General features: G+C 40.0%; 1 protein-coding gene across 2 annotated transcripts in view; it reads left to right on the top strand.

Moving 5' to 3' along the window:
* ddr2a (discoidin domain receptor tyrosine kinase 2a) overlaps positions 1-20214 on the top strand; it is a 136924-nt gene that overhangs the window by 49939 nt on the left and 66771 nt on the right. The window lies entirely within an intron of this gene.

Here is a 20214-nt window from a genome sequence, read left to right as displayed (position 1 = left end):
GCCATGCTGTCTAAGGCTGGAATGATTCACCGATACATCAATATATCACGATTTCTGCGGCCACAATTCGCATATTGTCTCGTCCACAAGTATTGTGAAACCTTACTCTAACTGGTCATTTCGTTCATTTTTGTTTTAAACCGATTTTCGTTGAAGAAACTCAAGTTTTACTTCTGTTTAGCTCTGAAGCGTCTTGCAATGGGTGAGGCCATTTTGTATCTCGCAAAATCATGCTCGTTTAAACAGGGATCTGTTGGAAGCAGACATGAATATGCAAAATTTTGTTTCTAAGCCGGCGCCATCTATCATTTCTGCTTTACGTTTTTAAGGTAGTGTGGTGATAAATCGCATGTGGCTAGTTCATCAGTAGTTATTTGACATATTTCACAAATACTTCACAAATCCTATCATATTTGTTAGAAAAGTGAAGGAGGATAAAATGCCCACAGCAAATGCTCCAATTGGGTACACATCTCCAGTTTGGAGATATTTTGGGTTTCTCAGACAAAATGTGAACATCCTGCTGTTCTTAAAAAAGAACATGTAATTTGTCTCTGTCAAACCAGCTAATAAAGGAAATTAGCATTTTCAGCCATGCTTTTCTTGATTTTGTCTTTTGAATTATATATTTTACCAAAATGTCAGATAATGTACAGTGTATCGCGATACGTATCGTATCGTGACCACCGTATCGCGATACGTATTGTATCATGACCCGATCCCTCAATGCCACCCTTAATGTTGTCTGGGTGGAACAGATGTCATTCACGCTTTCCTGTGTTAATCACAGCAACACTAGCCAATCATGGGCATCTATGAGCTTGTGTGCAGAAGAGGGCAGACAGCGCTTTCCTCTGTTTTCCTCCACTGCCCTGTGACACAGCATGAGCAGCAGATTGAAAAGATCAGATTGGCTGGCTGTGTGTGTCTCGGAGGTAGTGTGTGTTAGCTTTCAACCTTTTAGTAGCTGTCGTATCATAACTGATAGGTGGGAATTGGCAGGTGACCAAATTGAGGAGAAAATGGAGAAAAAAAGGCTACAGCTTTACTGCTGACTATTCCAAAGCTCTGTCACTGGAAACTCCTAACTCCAAAAATGCAAAATAATAATAATAAGCCTTTATTTGTCACATATACAATCAAGCATGGTGAAATTCCTCCTCCGCACGTGAGCAATGAGCACACACACACATACCCAGAGCAATGGGCAGCTATGCTACAGCACCCAGGGAGCAGTTAGGGGTTAGGAACCTTGATCAAGGGCACTTCAGCCATGATGCAGATGGAGAGGAAAGTGCTGTTCAGTCACTCAACTCCCCTCACATTTTTCCTGCTGGTCCTGGGAATCAGACCGGCGACCCTTTGGGCCCAAGGCTGCTTCTCTGACCTTCAGGACATGGCTGCCCCATAAATAAACATATACATTGCCTCTAGTTTGTGTGGAGTGTCCAGCATACAAGTCTCCATACAAGTTGTTACTCGTTAGTTGCTAGCTCGCACTATTGTGCTACAGAGTTGCTCATCTCATCTCATCTCATCTCATCTCATTATCTCCAGCCGCTTTATCCTGTTCTACAGGGTCGCAGGTAAGCTGGAGCCTATCCCAGCTGACTACGGGCGAAAGGCGGGGTACACCCTGGACAAGTCGCCAGGTCATCACAGGGCTGACACATAGACACAGACAACCATTCACACTCACATTCACACCTACGGTCAATTTAGAGTCACTGGTTAACCTAACCTGCATGTCTTTGGACTGTGGGGGAAACCGGAGCACCCGGAGGAAACCCATGCGGACACGGGGAGAACATGCAAACTCCGCACAGAAAGGTCCTCGCTGGCCACGGGGCTCGAACCCAGGACCTTCTTGCTGTGAGGCGACAGCGCTAACCACTACACCACCGTGCCACCAGTTAACGGATCCAATAGCTTTAAATTCTGTTTACATCCACTAGCTCATCAGGTTTGGAAGTGGTGCTATGAAACGTTCAAAGAAGCTTTGATCCATGCTTTTCTTCTCAGGCTCTTTTTCACCAGCATGGGTGGTTTGTGAGGAGGAAAGTGTGATGTCAGTGTGAGGTTCAATTATATTTTACAAGGAAACCAGAATGAACCACATGCTAGGCAGAGATACAGTAGGGACGGAGAAAGGAGATGGGGAGACCGCTGGCTGTTCAAAGCCTCCTCAAGAATGAAAATTGCATCATGCTGTTACTTTAGTGTCAAGAAGTTCATTTAGATGTTATGAAGGTCATTTCTGCAGTTAAGGCTCGTTATAGAGATGTATGTAGAAGCGTGGCAGTGAAATGCATGTGGAATGTTTAGAGCACTTTACTGGTTACATTTACAGCTGTGTTGCGTGCTGCTTTACGGCATGTGAAATGGGATAAATGTGTAGTTCTTTATACTGATTAACAGGATGTTTTAATTGTTGCCTCACTTAACATATTTCAAGGGAAAGAAAGAGAAAAATAACAGGGGAGGTATTCTCCATTTTCCATGTCTCAATGATTGGTGTTCACAAAATTAGGATATAGAATTAGACATTAATAAAATAATAATAGCGAAACAAGGGATCACAGTGAAGCTACAGTAAATGATCAAAGGCATGTCCTAGGAACATTTCTACACCATCTAGAAAAATCAACTTTATTTATGATTATATATGAATATGCTTTGGATACCCCTCTATGAACTCCTATGAGTCTATCCCAAACTGCTAACCAATTGACTAGTTAACTGCTAACCAGCTTATGATTGCCACAGGTACATAGGAGTGGAGTTTTAGTATCTTAATGTTGATGTGGAATATAATTTTGTTCATAACTAAGATTATCTAGGAAGGATAGCCAGATAGCTAACTGCTTACAAACTAACATACATTTGTCAGAGGTTAATGCAAGAGGGATTTCAGTATTGGAGATGCAATTAGGATGTTCATGTTCTTAGTGAGGGTGGCACGGTGGTGTAGTGGTTAGGACTGTTGCCTCACAGCACCTCCTGGGTTCGAGCCCAGCTTCCGGCGAGGGCCTTTCTGTATGGAGTTTGCATGTTCTCCCCGTGTCTGCGTGGGTTTTCTCCGGGTGCTCCGGTTTCCCCCACAGTCCAAAGACATGCAGGTTAGGTTAACTGGTGACTCTAAATTGACCGTAGGTGTGAATGTGAGTGTGAATGGTTGTCTGTGTCTATGTGTCAGCCCTGTGATGACCTGGCGACTTGTCCAGGGTGTACCCCGCCTTTCGCCCGTAGTCAGCTGGGATAGGCTCCAGTTCGCCTGCGACCCTGTAGAACAGGATAAGCGGCTACAGATAATGGATGGATATTCTTAGTAATTTACTTACTCTAATCTTGTCAAAATATAACATAAAAAGCACAATAATTTTTTTTATTTGAAATAATAGTTATAGCTAAGTGACATAGCCAGCTAGCTTTACATACACATTCTGTAGAAATACTGAGAAAATACCCTTTTCATTGGAAAACGTCAACTTTTGTGTATTTTGAAGCAATAGCAATAGCTAAGTGAGGTAGCAAGATAGCGTTAAACACAAGTTATGAAGAAATGCTAAGATAAATTCTTGTTTAAATAATAAAAAGTCAACGTTTGTTTATTTGAAACACTAGCTATAGCTAAGTGAGGTAGCAAGATAGCTTTAGACACATATCCTGTAGAAATACTGAGGAGATACACTTTTAATTCAAATAAAATTCAACTTTTGTTTATTTTGAAACATTAGGATAAAGCGGCTAGAGATAATGAGATGAGATGAGATGAGTAATAGCTAAGTGATCTAGCAACCAAGCTTTACACACAAGTTCTGTAGAAATACTGAGAAAATATCCTTTTAAATGGAAACGTCATTTTTTTTTAATTTGGAACAAAAGCAAGTTAGCTTTAAACACAAGTTATGTAGAAATGCTAAGAAAAATGCCTGTTGAAATTATTTAAAAAATGTTAAAATGTGTTTATTTGAAACACTAGCTATAGCTTAGTGAGGTAGCGAGACAGCTTTAAACACAAATTATGAAGAAATGCTGAGAAAAATATGTTTAAATGATTAAAAAAGTTAACTTTTTAAAAAATTTAAAACACTAACTATAGCTAAGTGAGGTAGCAAGATAGCTTTACACACAGATCCTGAAGAAATATTGAGGATATACACTTTTAAATCAAATAAAATTCAATTTTTGTTTATTTTGAAACAGTAGCAATAGCTATGTGATCTAGCAAGCTAACTTTACACACAAGTTCTGTAGAAATGCTGAGAAAATATCCTTTTAAATGGAAAACATGTCAACTTTTGTTTATTTTGAAGCAATAGCAATAGTTAAGTGAGGTAGCAAGATAGTTTTAAACACAAGTTGTGTAGAAATGTTAAGAAAAATACCTGTTGAAATTATTTTTAAAAAGTCAACGTTTGTTTATTTGAAACATTAGCTATAGCTAGGTGAGCTAGCAAGACAGCTTTAAACACAAATTATGAAGAAATGCTAATAAAAATATATATGTTTAAATGACAAAAAGTCAACTTTTGTTTAGTTGAAACACTAGCTATAGCTAAGTGAGGTAGCAAGATAGCTTTACACACAAGTTATGAAGAAATGCTAAGAAAAATATTTGCTTAAATGAGAGTCAACTTTTTTTTATTTAAAACACTAACTATAGCTAAGTGAGGTAGCAAGATAGCTTTACACACAGATCCTGAAGAAATACTGAGGACATACACTTTTAAATCAAATAAATTCCATTTTTGTTTATTGTAAAACAGTAGCAATAGCTATGTGATCTAGCAAGTAAGCTTTACACACAAGTTCTGTAGAAATGCTGAGAAAATACCCTTTTAAATGGAAAACATGTCAACTTTTGTTTATTTTGAAGCAATAGCAATAGTTAAGTGAGGTAGCAAGATTGCTTTAAACATAAGTTATATAGAAATGCTAAAAATACCTGTTGAAATTATTTTTAAAAAGTCAACGTTTGCTTATTTGAAACATTAGCTATAGCTAGGTGAGCTAGCAAAACAGCTTTAAACACAAATTATGAAGAAATGCTAAGAAAAATATATGTTTAAATGACAAAAAGTCAACTTTTGTTTAGTTGAAACACTAGCTATAGCTAAGTGAGGTAGCAAGATAGCTTTACACCATACCTGTCAACTTTGAGGTTTGAAAAAAAGGGATATTTCCCAGATTTTTAACTCAAAATAAGGGAAAATTTCGGAAAGTCATACCCTTCACCAAAAGTGGGTGTGTAGTTGAATGGGGGGCAATTTTCTATCTAGTATTTGTGATTTCCTGTACTCTGGTGCATGTTGGTGATAGCCAAGACCCAAACTCAATATGCTTATGGTTTATAGAGTGCATTTGTGAATAAACTATACATTTATTTTTATTTGCTTTCAGTGGTACCAGTTATTTCCCAAATTAAGGACTAAAATACGTATCTTATGTTAAAATAAGAAAGGTCATTATATAACCAGTCAATAAATTCAATTCCATTGCAATTTATTATGGTTTTACCATAGTCATGGCCTCGGAACACTAGATAGATAGATAGATAGATAGATAGATAGATAGATAGATAGATAGATAGATAGATAGATAGATAGATAGAGTAATAAAGAGATAAAGAGTAATATAAGATATTAAACCAAGAGTGATTTAAAATGGGTAAGTTTCAGATAGAAAATAAAATAGACAATGAGTGGATAAAACAGTTAATACACCAATTAGTTTACACTAGGCTATTTATGAGGTCTTAGCCAGGACATACTTAATGTAAACATGTGTAGCTTACCTTTGATTATTTGGGAGGCTTTCGTTTTCCCCATGGAAAATTTCTTTGCGATGGAAGAGTCTGGGAACATTCCAGCCACGCACTTATTGAAATCATCAAATAAAGAGAGGCTAATGTTTTTCTTAGCTATTAGCATCGCCATCTTCACCTCAGACCTAATCAGTGTTGCCAGATACTGCTGACATTTTCCAGCCCAAATTATGTTCAAAACCCGCCAAAATGCACTTGAAACCGCCCAACTTGGGCGGGAAACCTCCCAATCTGTCAACACTGGACCTAATCACTTGTTCAGCCTCGCCTCCGGACGGAGTTCTGTAATTACTGATGGCTGAGAAGGCGGGGACGTGAATTCATGGCCCGACTTCCTGCTGTAAACTCCTGTCAGAGGCGCGTCATGAATTCTGGACCTACCGACTTTTTTATATTGTGAAAAAATGGGACTTTTATATAATGTGAAAATACGGGATATTTTGGGGAAAATAAAAAAACGGGAAGACAGCGGGAAATAAGTCAAAATAAGGGATTTCCCGGGAAAAACGGGAGGGTTGACAGGTGTGCTTTACACACGCAAGATAGCTTTTTTTTTTTTTTACACACCATACACTGTTTCTTGTTGCTGCTGCCCTCCACGGAAAAGACTTCTCTATGGAACTATGTGACTTTGCACCTTACCTGAACTATCTCATAAGAACTGCCTTGGGCCCTGCAATATAACAACTTACCATATGCTGCTTCTGAATGCTGCTACACATTATTATTAACACATTATTATTTATTTAACACATTATTCTACATAAATGCTGCTACTGTGATAACCTCAACTGGACTGCCCTGGACTGTGCTGTACCGTACTGTGTGTCTTGTATACTAGTCTTGTTCTTATCTTCCTGTCTTTAGCCTAGATTATTTTTTTCTAAATGTTAAATGTTTCAACCCCCCCCCCCCCCCTTTTTTAAAATCATTACTTTATTATTACTTATTGCCAGGGCTTAATTTGAGCCAGAACATGACGGAACAAGATCCGGAACCTCCGTTGTCAGATCCGGCAGCTATTTTTGTTTAATTCGGTGTTCTGGCAGCTATTTAAATGGATCAGATCACCTCCGTGACCATCACAAAGGGAAAAAAATCAAACAATAAATTAAATAAGTAAATAAAAATTTTAGTGTTCGGTTTTGATTTTGATATCTGTTGTTGATTTCTCTCCTATGACATCCACAAAATCTATGTGGGGGAGGGGGACATGGGGTGTATACTTCCGCTCAATAGAACACCGGGTTTTTTGTAGCCGTTAGCTTGCGCTGTGGAAAAAATGGCAAAAAAACAAGAAAGCTTACTAAAATTTTTTTAAATGAATTCTCCAACTTGTTTTGTAAACCCTTTATTTCTTAACTATTACTTGAATTGATTGCACTTATGTTTGCTGGCACTGCTTTTAATCAGCAGGAGAAAAACAGGGAGGGCTCGGAAAATGACCACAGGTTGGAATTGAACCCCGGATTTATGGTATGGCGCCTTACCCACCTGAGCCATGAAGTCCCGCTGGCACTGCCTTTAAATAGCCTACTTAAATCCTTAAAATGAGTCATTTAACTCATGTCTCGTGTGATCTGATCTCCAATGGTGAAATAAACTGGTTGTGATATGAGTACAGTCTGTTATTTTAGAAGATAAATTTAATATATAATTTAATATATAGCCTAATAAAAAATATTTTATAACATATCACGACATATTACTGTCTGTAACTGTTCGTCACTAAAGCGTTTTCTAAGATCATAATGTCTGATATTATTATTATTATTTATTTATTTATTTTTTATTTTTTACACATACAATAAGCGCGTGTGCGTAAAGTTATAGTAAACCACCCCCGCCTTTTTTTTTTTTTTTGAGTCGCCAGACCCACCCACCTCCTGCGTTCCGGGACCTCCCACTTCACAAATTAAGCACTGCAAGTTATTGCTTGTTACACTGTTATTGGTCCTGTCTTGCGCTTTAATGTTTGTCTTGTTAATTTCAGTCCTATGTTTGTCTATGTCTTTACATGGGATAGAGAGAAATGTAATTTCAATTTCCTTGTATGACCTGTGCATATGAAGAAACTGACAATAAAGCTGACTTGAACTTGAACTTGACTTGAGATCCTGAAGAAATACTGAGAAGGTTTTTAATGCTTTTAAATCAAATAAAATTCAATTTTTGTTTATTCTGAAACAGTTGCAATAGCTAAAGGATCTAGCAAGCTAGCATTACACACAAGTTCTGTAGAAATAGAGAGAAAATACCCTTTTAAATGGACAACATGCCAGCTTTTGTTTATTTTGAAGCAATAGTGAAGTGAGGTAGCAAGTTAGCTTTAAACACAAGTGCTGTAGAAATGCCAAGAAAAATAAATGCTTAAATTATTAAAAAAGGTCAGTGTTTGTTTATTTGAAACACTAGCTATAGCTAAGTGAGGTAGCAAGCTAGCTTTACACACAGGATCTTTGCTTGCAGTGATACCAAGTTTGACCCAAAGCTCTGTCTATCCTTAAGAGGAATTAAGTAATAATAATAATAATAATAATAATAATAATAATCTCATCTCATTATCTGTAGCCGCTTTATCCTGTTCTACAGGGTCGCAGGCAAGCTGGAGCCTATCCCAGCTGACTACGGGCGAAAGGCGGGGTACACCCTGGACAAGTCGCCAGGTCATCACAGGGCTGACACATAGACACAGACAACCATTCACACTCACATTCACACCTACGGTCAATTTAGAGTCACCAGTTAACCTAACCTGCATGTCTTTGGACTGTGGGGGAAACCGGAGCACCCGGAGGAAACCCACGCGGACACGGGGAGAACATGCAAACTCCGCACAGAAAGGCCCTCGCCGGCCATGGGGCTCGAACCTGGACCTTCTTGCTGTGAGGCGACAGCGCTAACCACTACACCACTGTGCCGCCCAATAATAATAATAATTATTATTATTATAATACATAGGGCCAAATTACTCAATTCTGATTGGTCAATCAAGGAGGGCTTTTTTCCTTAACACGGGGCCGTATTTCTGAAATGCTATTGGCTAGTTTGTTGCTTGGTTACGGATACAAAAATTAGTAAATTTTGTCAACAAAATGGCTTTTGTAAAGAAGTTCCAATAAAATTTTGTAAACCACTTTCAAAATCCTTGTGTTGTGTCGTGTCGCCGTGTCATGATGAAAGACGCTTTAGAAGCTGATTCAAACGTGCAAGATAGTCTTGCACCCTGATTGGTTCAGAAAACGTGAATGACAAATGTTGTGAACTTGAACGGCTTCTGAAGTATGAATTTGGCCCTATGTATTATAAACAAGTAACCGTATGGTTCCTCGTAAAATTAAGGATCAATTTCACTCGTTATTTCGAAGTTTTGAAATTTTCAAAACTTCGAAATCACTCGTGAAATTAATCCTTAATTTTACTCGGCCCCATACGACTACTACTACTACTACTACTACTATTACTACTGATAATAATAATAATAATAATAATAACAACAAAAATCTTTTTTTTTTTTAGTTTGGTACTTTAATGGTGTTATTACATTCTTTATGATTTTATCTCATGTAGCAGAATTTCATTCTTGGAGTCTGCCTTTTTTTTCACAGAGTGTTAAAAAAAATGTGTTTTTTTTCCCCATAACTGTTATGCAATTGCAGAGTTTTTGAAACACACAAAGCGAGTCACAGAGCCAGACTTAATTATCTGAATGTCAGCTTGGAGTCACGGATGCATATTTGCCCAGTAATCTCAGAATTATCCATAACATTAAAACAAAGGAACAATAGAAAACTATCTCTTAACTCTCTGTGGTTTTATTGCTGTGTGTCATTTTGCGTCTGCGTCTCTCCCCTTGGTATCCTCTAATTGTACTGCTAAACCAGGCTCTGGGTTCGACTGCGCTCCTCTGTGCTGCTGAACCCTACTGCTTCCCACAATCCCAGAGCTCTGAGGACATGGCCTGCAGACACTGACATTTGTTTACAGCAGTTCCTTGCATATGAATGAGAGTTATGATTTATATAATTTTTCCAAGATAAAAAATTTCCAGAGAGAAACTATGAGAAGCATTCTGTGTGCTGTGGTATGTTGGTTTAAAAAGAGAAGCAGCTCAATTAATCAAGAACAATAATGAAATAGTCAGTGGTTTTCAGTATTTTTTTCCTGCACTGTTTTTAAAAATCTGATGTAATAACAAATGGTTTCACAATGTTATTAGATTGCTACACACACAGTGGGCCTCATTTATGAATGCTTTAATAAAGTTGTGTGTAAATGTTTTTGTAGGCCAATTTGAACTAAACGTTTCTGCCAGATTTACCAAAGCTTTGACAGTGCTGGGTTTTTTTTTATTGATGAAATGCAAATCATCCATAAAATACCAAGTGCATTCAAGGCAAAGCTGATTCACATTTAGTGACCCACAAAACTCCTTAAAAACACTCAGAGAGAAAACAAACAAACAAAGAATAAAAATGTGTTTAGTCTAAATATCAGGAATAAGTTTAGTCTAAATAGTAGGAATTGGCTAGTGAGCCAACTCACAGTAAGTAGCTAGTGAACTTGCTCACAGGAATTAGCTATTAAACTAGCTCATAAATAGCCAGTAAGCTATCTCATAGTAAATAGTTAGTGAACTTGCTCACAGTAAGTAGCTATTGAACTAGCTCATAGTAAATAGCTAGTGAACTTGTTGAAAGGAATTAGCTATTGAACTAGCTGATAACTAGCTAGTGAACTTGCTTACAAGAATTAGTTAGTAATTAGCAGGAATTAGCTAGTGAATCAACTCACAGTAAATAGCCAGTGAACTTGTTCACATGAATTAGCTATTGAACTAGCTCATAAATAGCTAGTGAACTTGCTCACAGGAATTAGCTAGTAATTAGCAGGAATTAGCTAGTGAATCAACTCACAGTAAATAGCCAGTGAACTTGTTCACATGAATTAGCTATTGAACTAGCTCATAAATAGCTAGTGAACTTGCTCACAGGAATTAGCTAGTAATTAGCAGGAATTAGCTAGTGAATCAACTCACAGTAAATAGCTAGTGAATGAGCTCACAGTAAGTAGCTAGTGAACTTGCTCACAGGAATTAGCTAGTAATTAGCAGGAATTAGCTAGTGAATCAACTCACAGTAAATAGCCAGTGAACTTGTTCACATGAATTAGCTATTGAACTAGCTCATAAATAGCTAGTGAACTTGCTCACAGGAATTAGCTAGTAATTAGCAGGAATTAGCTAGTGAATCAACTCACAGTAAATAGCTAGTGAATGAGCTCATAGTAAATAGTTAGTGAACTTGCTCACAGTAAGTAGCTAATGAACTAGCTCATAAATAGCTAGTAAACTAGCTCATAGTAAATAGCTAGTAAACTTGTTGAAAGGAATTAGCTATTGAACTAGCTGATAAATAGCTAGTGAACTTGCTGACAGGAATTAGCTAGTAATTAGCAGGAATTAGCTAGTGAATCAACTCACAGTAAATAGCCAGTGAACTTGTTCACATGAATTAGCTATTGAACTAGCTCATAAATAGCTAGTGAATTTGCTGACAGGAATTAGCTATTGAACTAGCTCATAAATAGCTAGTGAACTTGCTTACAGGAATTAGCTAGTAATTTGCAGGAATTAGCTAGTGAATCAACTCACAGTAAATAGCCAGTGAACTTGTTCACATGAATTAGCTATTGAACTAGCTCATAAATAGCTAGTGAACTTGCTGACAGGAATTAGCTAGTAATTAGCAGGAATTAGCTAGTGAATCAACTCACAGTAAATAGCTAGTGAACGAGCTCATAGTAAATAGCTAGTGAACTTGCTTACAGGAATTAGCTAGTAATTAGCAGGAATTAGCTAGTGAATCAATTCACAGTAAATAGCTAGTGAACTTGCTCACAGGAATTGGCTAGTAATTAGCAGGAATTAGCTAGTGAATCAACTCACAGTAAATAGCCAGTGAACTTGTTCACATGAATTAGCTATTGAACTAGCTCATAAATAGCTAGTGAACTTGCTTACAGGAATTAGCTAGTAATTAGCAGGAATTAGCTAGTGAATCAACTCACAGTAAATAGCCAGTGAACTTGTTCACATGAATTAGCTATTGAACTAGCTCATAAATAGCTAGTGAACTTGCTCACAGGAATTGGCTAGTAATTAGCAGGAATTAGCTAGTGAATCAACTCACAGTAAATAGCTAGTGAACGAGCTCATAGTAAATAACTAGTAAACTAGCTCACAGTAAGTAGCTAGTGAACTTGCTTACAGGAATTAGCTATTGAACTAGCTCATAGTAAATAGCTAGTGAACTTCCTTACAGGAATTAGCTAGTAATTAGCAGGAATTAGCTAGTGAATCAACTCACAGTAAATAGCTAGTGAACAAGCTCATAACTAGCTAGTAAACTAGCTCATAATAAATAGCTAGTAAACTAGCTCAGAGTAAGTAGCTAGTGAACTTGCTTACAGCAATTAGATAGTAATTAGCAGTAATTAGCTAGTGAACAAGTTCACAGTAAAATAGCTAGCGAAGTAGCTCACAGTAAGTTGCTAGCAGATTTACCTCATATTTTAGGCATTTTCTTTTAGATTTTACACCTTCACAAGTTAGTTAGCTAGCTAGATTAGCACACAAGTTCTGTGTCTAAATCAAATTTGATCTTCAATGGTGTCCAGTTTCAACATTTATGCTCTGCTATTATGGCATTGTGATGCAAAAATGCTAATTTCTCACAGGATTAATGAAAATAAAGCACCAACCATTAAAATAGCACCAGAATTGCTGTACAGATCACAAATTTCAATATAAACATATTTAATGTGTCTCAGCATGGGATATTTCTTGAGTAATCCGCATAATTTGACATAATAGGTTCAAAGCCATGGAACTTATTGCGTTAGATGACAAACTGAGCTCCCTAAAGCTCTCTGGAACACTGAGAAATCCTCTCGTTCTTTTTTACATGGATAAATGTCACTCAACAGATTTTACTCCATGTATATAATTAAAAGAGGATGATTTAACCATATAAAGTCAGGGGTATTTGAGAAAGTAAAATGCAGAGGGCTGAATTGTCATCCACTGTTGTTGTAAGAAATGGAAAATAATTAAATGCGACATTAAGGGAGTATATAATTATAGTAGACAGTTGTTGAGTGGTGATGTTTGGTGGATTATAAAGTCCCACAGAAGCTCTGAATAGTTTAGGATCCATCAGTCAGTATGTCAAATCCATGTTTGGCTGCACGTCAGTTTCCTGGGAGTGATGTGAAACTGTGACTTTACTTTGAGATTATTATTTAATGGAGGAAGAGAGAATGTTTGACCATTCACAGGGGATTCAGCAATCAGGCTGGAGTCTGTGGCTAGTGCATACCAGACATTTTGACAACAGGAAAGTACATTGAATCGGGCTCGTTTTCTTTAATTTTTCCAGAGGCACTGTGAGATTTCCAGTCTTGTTATGCAGCTTGTACTCCACGGAAGCAGAGCGATCCTTGCTCTCACAGCTGTAATTGCAGAATTTAGATGAGGAATAAAGAGAAAGATAAATAATATGTGTGTTAGTGAAAGATGTACAGTATGATTTTCAGAAGTTGATTTTTTTCTTTTTAGCAGAAAATAAGTAATCGAAGGCTATGGCCTCCAATTGGCATCATGTAAACTGTGTCATAATCACAGTGTTGTAGTTGAGTCACTAAACCTAGAATCCGAGTCCAGTCTTGAGTCTCCAGTGTTCAAGTCCGAGTCAAGTCCAAGTCATTAAAGAAAATTTTGAGTCGAGTCCACTATTGATCCGAGTCGAGTCCAAGTCGAGTCCACTACTGATCCGAGTTGAGTCCGACACAAGCCCCGCCCATTATCAACAGGGCAAATAACACGAGAGAGGGTTAACACTAGCTAGTTCATCGGTCAGCAAGCAAGCCCCGCTATCAACAGGGCAATGAACATAGCGTGTCACTTCCTTCTCTGGGTGGAGTCTTGCCAAATGACGATTGAAGTTCGAGGTTGTCCCCGTCGTCTCCTCGATAGTTCTTCTACATCTGGAACACATCGCAGTGCATTTTTTCCCACTGCACGAGAAGTCTCTCCAGGCATTTTAGTGCCATTAACATTAGTTTGTTCCTGAACATGACGTATGAACAGGTGAATTTGCACAAAATTACTATAAAAATTAATGTAGATATAAATATAAGTATGTTATGCCAAATTATTATGGCATGTTACAAAAATAAAGAAAAAAATCCGAGTCCTCGTCTCCAATTTACGAGTCCAAATGCAGTTAATGCACGAGTCTAAGTCCAAGTCCGAGTCACCAGTGCTCAAGTCCGAGTCAAGTCACGAGTCCTTAAAATTAGGGCACGAGTCTGACTCAAGTCACAATCCTGGATTTGAGTAGTACAAGTCTGCATAATCATCACACTGTGTAATCTTGTAATGTAATATTATGTAGGCCTGGTTGAATGACTGCATATGCTCGTGTAGACACAGCAGTAACATGAGCAGCAGTGTTCACATCCTCGCCTGGGTACCTTTTGTACATCTAGAGGATTAAAAGTGATAGCTTGAGTACACGGCATGTGAAAGGCAAAAGTCAAGTCAGTTTATTTGTATAGCGCTTTTAACAACAGTCAAGTCAAGTCAACTTTATTGTCAAATATGCTATACATGCTTGACATACAGCACAGATGAAATTTCAGTCCTCTCTGACCCACAGTGCAAACAGGCAATGCAATAAATAAAAATAAAAATAGAATAATTGAAATAAACAATATAAACAGTGTAAACACTCTAGATAAGAACTAGACATAGACTAAACACTCATATATATATATATATATATATATATATATATATATATATATATATATATATATATATATATATAGACACACACAGAGAAATTGGTGCAAATAAACAGTCAAGGGCACTTGCGGTATAGCAGGTAAACATGAAATAAGCAGTATAAACAATAAACTAATAGCTGTTAAGGTGAAGTAGTGCGGAATAGTGCAAATGAGCGAGGTAAAGTGAAATGTGCGGTCCCTGAGTTCAGTGTGTTAATGAACGTTGAGAGTGTGTGTGTGTGAGTGTGTTGTGGGGGGGAACTGTGAGGGTGACATGTCAGATGCTGAGGGGGGGCAGGGGGGTGTGCGAGCAGAATCTGTGGCAGGGGGCAGAGGGGGGAGGAGGGGCAGAACAGGGAGGGAGTTGAGCTTTCTGACCGCCTGGTGAAAGAAACTGTCCTTGAGCCTGCTGGTTTTGGCCCGGAGACTCCGCAGTCTCCTCCCCGATGGCAGCAGACTGAAGAGGCTGTGAGATGGGTGGGTGGGGTCACCTGCAATCCTGATGGCTTTGCGGGTGAGGTGGGAGTTATAAATATCCATTAGAGAAGGGAGAGAGACACCAATGATCCTCTCAGCTGTTCTCACGATGCGCTGCAGAGTCTTGCAGCAGGACACGGTGCAGGCGCCGTACCACATGATGATGCAGCTGGTCAGGATGTTCTCAATGGTGCCTCTGTAGGATGTGTGCATGATGGGGACCGGGACTCTTGCTCTCCTCAGTTTGCGGAGGAAGTACAGACGCTGTTGGGCTTTTTTGGCCAGTGATGCGGTGTTGTTGCTCCAGGACAGGTCTTCAGAGATGTGCACACCCAGAAACTTGGTGCTGCTCACCCTCTCCACTGCAGCACCGTTGATGGATAGTGGAGCATGCTGGGTGTGCGCTCTCCTGAAGTCCACAACAATCTCCTTCGTCTTCTCCACGTTCAGGCGGAGATTGTTGTCCTTGCACCACAAGGCCAAGCGGCTCACCGCAGTCCTGTAGATTGTCTCATCGCCATTGTTGATGAGACCCACCACAGTCGTGTCATCCGCAAACTTAATGAAGAGATTAGAGTTGGATGTTGGTGTGCAGTCGTGGGTCAGCAGAGTGAAGAGGAGGGGGCTCAGCACACATCCTTGGGGGGCCCCTGTGATCAGTGTGATGGTGCTGGAGGAGTTGCTGCCGACCCGTACAGTCTGTGGTCTCCCCGTCAGGAAGTCCAGCAGCCAGTTGCACAGGGAGGTGTTGAGTCCCAGCTGGTCCAGTTTATGAATGAGCTGCTGAGGAATGATTGTGTTGAATGCTGAGCTAAAGTCTATGAACAGCATTCTGATATATGAGTCTTTTGTCTCCAGGTGGGTGAGAGCTAAGTGGAGGGCAGTGGAGATGGCATCATCGGCCGAACGGTTGGACTGATATGCAAACTGGAAAGGGTCCAGGGCGGGGGGGAGGGCAGACTTGATATGCCGCATGACTAGCCACTCGAAGCACTTCATGAGGATGGGAGTGAGTGCCACAGGGCGGTAGTCATTGAAGCAGGAGGGAGACGGCTTCTTCGGGACCGGGATGATGATGGTGGCTTTGAGGCACATGGGGACAACAGCCTGGCTCAACGAGATGTTGAAGATATCTGTAAAGACATCTGTGAGCTCCTCGGCACAGTCTCTCAGGACACGACCAGGAATGTTATTAGGACCCGGGGCTTTTCGTGCATTTGTCGTCCTGAGAGCTCTCCTCACGCTGTCTGGGGACAGCGTCAACACCTGGTCGCCAGGAGGTGGTGGGGTCTTCTGTGCCGTGGTGCTGTTGTCTGCTTCAAAGCGAGCGAAGAAGTCTTTCAACTGATTCAGCAGAGATGTGGAGTTGTCACAGATCTGCGGCGAGGGCTTGTAGTCTGTGATGATCTGAATCCCCCACCACAGGTTCCTGGAGTCTCTGCTGTCATTGAAATAGTTAGCAATGTACCTGGAATACTGTCTCTTGGCCACCCTGATGCCTCGTGACAGGTTGGCCCTAGCTGTCCTCAGGCCCACCTCGCCCCCAGCTCTGAAGGTGGTGTTCCGAGCCCACAGGAGCCTGTGGACTTCCCCTGTCAGCCATGGCTTCTGACAACAGACATTGTCACAAAGCAGCTTTACAGAAAAATAAAGACTTTAAAGTGCATATCACGGGTAAATTCAGGAGCAAGATCAATGTAATTTTATATTGATATAATTTTACATTTATAATTAATTTTATATTAAACTTTGGTCAAATATCTGTCACATTTTGCATTTTGTGCAATTTTTTTCATTTGCACAATACCAGAAAAATTGAGGTCAAATCAAGCCATTTGAGGCGAATTGGTCCGCCTCTGAAAAAACTTGGCATTTGGATTTCCCGGCAAACATTGATTTTCATGACATCATCTGCGGGACGCCTCCTTCTGAATCCTATGTCAGCGCTGGTTTGTTTATGAGAAAATGACCTGGTGGTTTTCTGCAAATTTCTTCAACATTATCGTGTAATTATTAAAATGGTTAACAGGTGTATCGTAGGAGGGTGTAGCAACACCAATCTTGATGGGATTAGTACTCATCGTTTCCCAAAAGACCGGACAATGAGAGAGAAATGGGAGCGCTTGGTCTACACAGGCTGTGCACTGAAACCGTGCAAAGCTCGCGCAGCCTGCTGGCGCTTCCGCAGGTGACGTCACGAATCTGGCTCCAGACTCCCTTGGGATTTTTCCAGACGCATTTTGTTATTTTATTTTTTTCTGCTGTAGACAGATGGCCTTGTGCAAAATTACCCTTCTGGATGAGTGTGTAAAGGGACATACTTTCATATTAAAAAAAACAAAATTGATCCAGAATATGCACTTTAAACATGAGATAATTTTATCATTCTCATTATCTCTAGCCGCTTTATCCTTCTACAGGGTCGCAGGCAAGCTGGAGCCTATCCCAACTGACTACGGGCGAAAGGCGGGGTACACCCTGGACAAGTCGCCAGGTCATCACAGGGCTGACACATAGACACAGACAACCATTCACACTCACATTCACACCTACGGTCAATTTAGAGTCACCAGTTAACCTAACCTGCATGTCTTTGGACTGTGGGGGAAACCGGAGCACCCGGAGGAAACCCACGCGGACACGGGGAGAACATGCAAACTCCACACAGAAAGGTCCTCGCCGGCCCCGGGGCTCGAACCCAGGACCTTCTTGCTGTGAGGCGACAGCGCTAACCACTACACCACCGTGCTGCCCGAGATAATTTTATCCCTAATAAATTTATTTATCCCTGATGAGCAAGCCTATGGCAATGCAGGCAAGGAAAACCTCCCTGAGATGACATGAGGGAGAAACCTTGAGAGGAACCAGACTCAAAAGGGAACCCATCCTCATCTGGGTTAGCATGATAGCATGATTATAAATAACTCCCTTCTATAACAGTGTCCTGTATAGTCACAAAGTATAACTGTGTAACCAGGAAATTCATGATAGGTTTAACATGAAGTCTGTTTTGTTGAAGTTATCAACAATTGATGGAAACTTGAGTGTAAAACTATTCATGACAACTGCAGTCCTTGGCCATCATAGCAAAACTGTGAGTGTCCAGAGCCATCTTCTAAGTGCGTCTTTCGACTGTCCATATGGGGCCGTCCTCCACAGGAGCAATGTGATGAGACTCCAGCCAGAAGTAGGACATCAGGATGGATCAGGCAGATCCGAAGAGCAGAAGGAGGTCAGCATCTTACTGGTGTCTCAGGATCAACAAAACATCGCTGACTGACAGGCTTCCATGCCAACCACTAAAATGTTTCATGATTTCATACCAGATGCCTTGAGATGTTAACCACCAAGATGAAAACTTCGCTCATGTTCATGTTTAACATTATCTCTCATTTCCTTAATTAAAAAAATAAATAAGCAGGTGGTGTAATGCATCATTTGCATTTCATTATAAACTGAAAGATGAGCTAAAATTCCTGTTTCAGGACTTTGTTCTTGGACACAGGCATGTTTCTGTAGTCACTTCCGGATTTGGTCGGTCGTCCGAAAGTTTCCAAAACTCTGACTCTGAGGTCAACTTGGATGGATTTCCTCAGTCAGAAAGTGTGAAGGATTTTTTTTTTTCCCATAGCATTCCCATGGCTTTCAGAAGATTATGAACTCACACAGACTCCATGAAGCTGTGTTGAACAGATTTAAGATCTCTTAACGTGTGGCTGCACCTTTGTTTCTGAGAATTATTTCAGTGTGAATGATACTAGTTTGAACTGATAGCCATAAACTGCCATTACAATGTCATAATTCCAATTAGATGCCACATTTTCATCAATTTCCCCCAGGTTTGAAATATACTTTCGATATGAGGCAGATTCCTGTATGCTGTAATCTTTCAGCGCTCCACCACATTCTCCTGAACTTAAACTGCTGAATATTTTTTTCCAGTAGCAGGAAAAATGCATTGCACTAGTTATGAGAAGTGCTCCAGCGCCAACTTTCCCCTTTTTAAAATTCCCAAGCAGTGTAGTTATACCATGCCGTTTTTCCCTCATTTTCTCCATGGAGAAACGTTAAGAGCACGAGGTGCTGGACGCATGATAGACATGCAGCATAAAGTGAAACCTTATATACCACTGAAACCCAGCTAAGAAGATTTGTTTGATTTGATTTCTTTTATGACGGTCAATCAGTGATGCATGACCTTTTGTGAGGGTTTGTATATCTTCTGTGTGTGCTCGTGTGTATTCTTGAGTCATTGAGTATGTCGGTGTGTGTGTGAGGCATTGGAGCCAGCGGTTAGACGGCAAACACGGCGAAACAAACGTGCCATTTACAAGACGAGGGCATGAAAAAAAAAGCTGGCTCACTCAGTGTGGAGGAGAAAAAGGGACACTTGGAGCTAATAGTAACTGCACATATCCCCCTCCTCCAGCAGAGAGAGAAAGAGAGAGAGAGAGGTATTTCTGAGCCTTCTCTCCAGAGAATAGTTGTACTTTTCCACCTCTGAAGCATGTGATATTTTTAGCTTCAGTAGCTAAATGCTAGCTCGAGCTGCTTCATGGCCTGGTTAAGGTTCCTGCTGCAACCAACTCCCTTTTCCCTCAGGGGTTAGAGAGAGCACAGGCAAGAAAACATACTGACTAAACACATCTATACTACACAGTATGTACAGGCCAATAAACTTCCTTTATAGCTTTCTGTGCGTGTTTTATTCTTCTTTTAAAATTGGATTTTAATTGGAATTGCAGATTGATTTCTGTTGTTTGGCTATACACTACATTTTTCTCCAACTGCTGGGTCAAAACTGCTTCAAAATCCTCATCTCATCTCATCTCATCTCATCTCATCTCATCTCATCTCATTATCTCTAGCCACTTTATCCTTCTACAGGGTCGCAGGCAAGCTGGAGCCTATCCCAGCTGACTACGGGCGAAAGGCGGGGTACACCCTGGACAAGTCGCCAGGTCATCACAGGGCTGACACATAGACACAGACAACCATTCACACTCACATTCACACCTACGGTCAATTTAGAGTCACCAGTTAACCTAACCTGCATGTCT

The sequence above is a fragment of the Neoarius graeffei genome, chromosome 4 (genome assembly GCF_027579695.1).
Source record: "Neoarius graeffei isolate fNeoGra1 chromosome 4, fNeoGra1.pri, whole genome shotgun sequence".
Classification (NCBI taxonomy): domain Eukaryota; kingdom Metazoa; phylum Chordata; class Actinopteri; order Siluriformes; family Ariidae; genus Neoarius; species Neoarius graeffei.
Note: the sequence above shows the minus strand (reverse complement) of the source record. Positions and strands in the feature narration are given on the sequence as shown.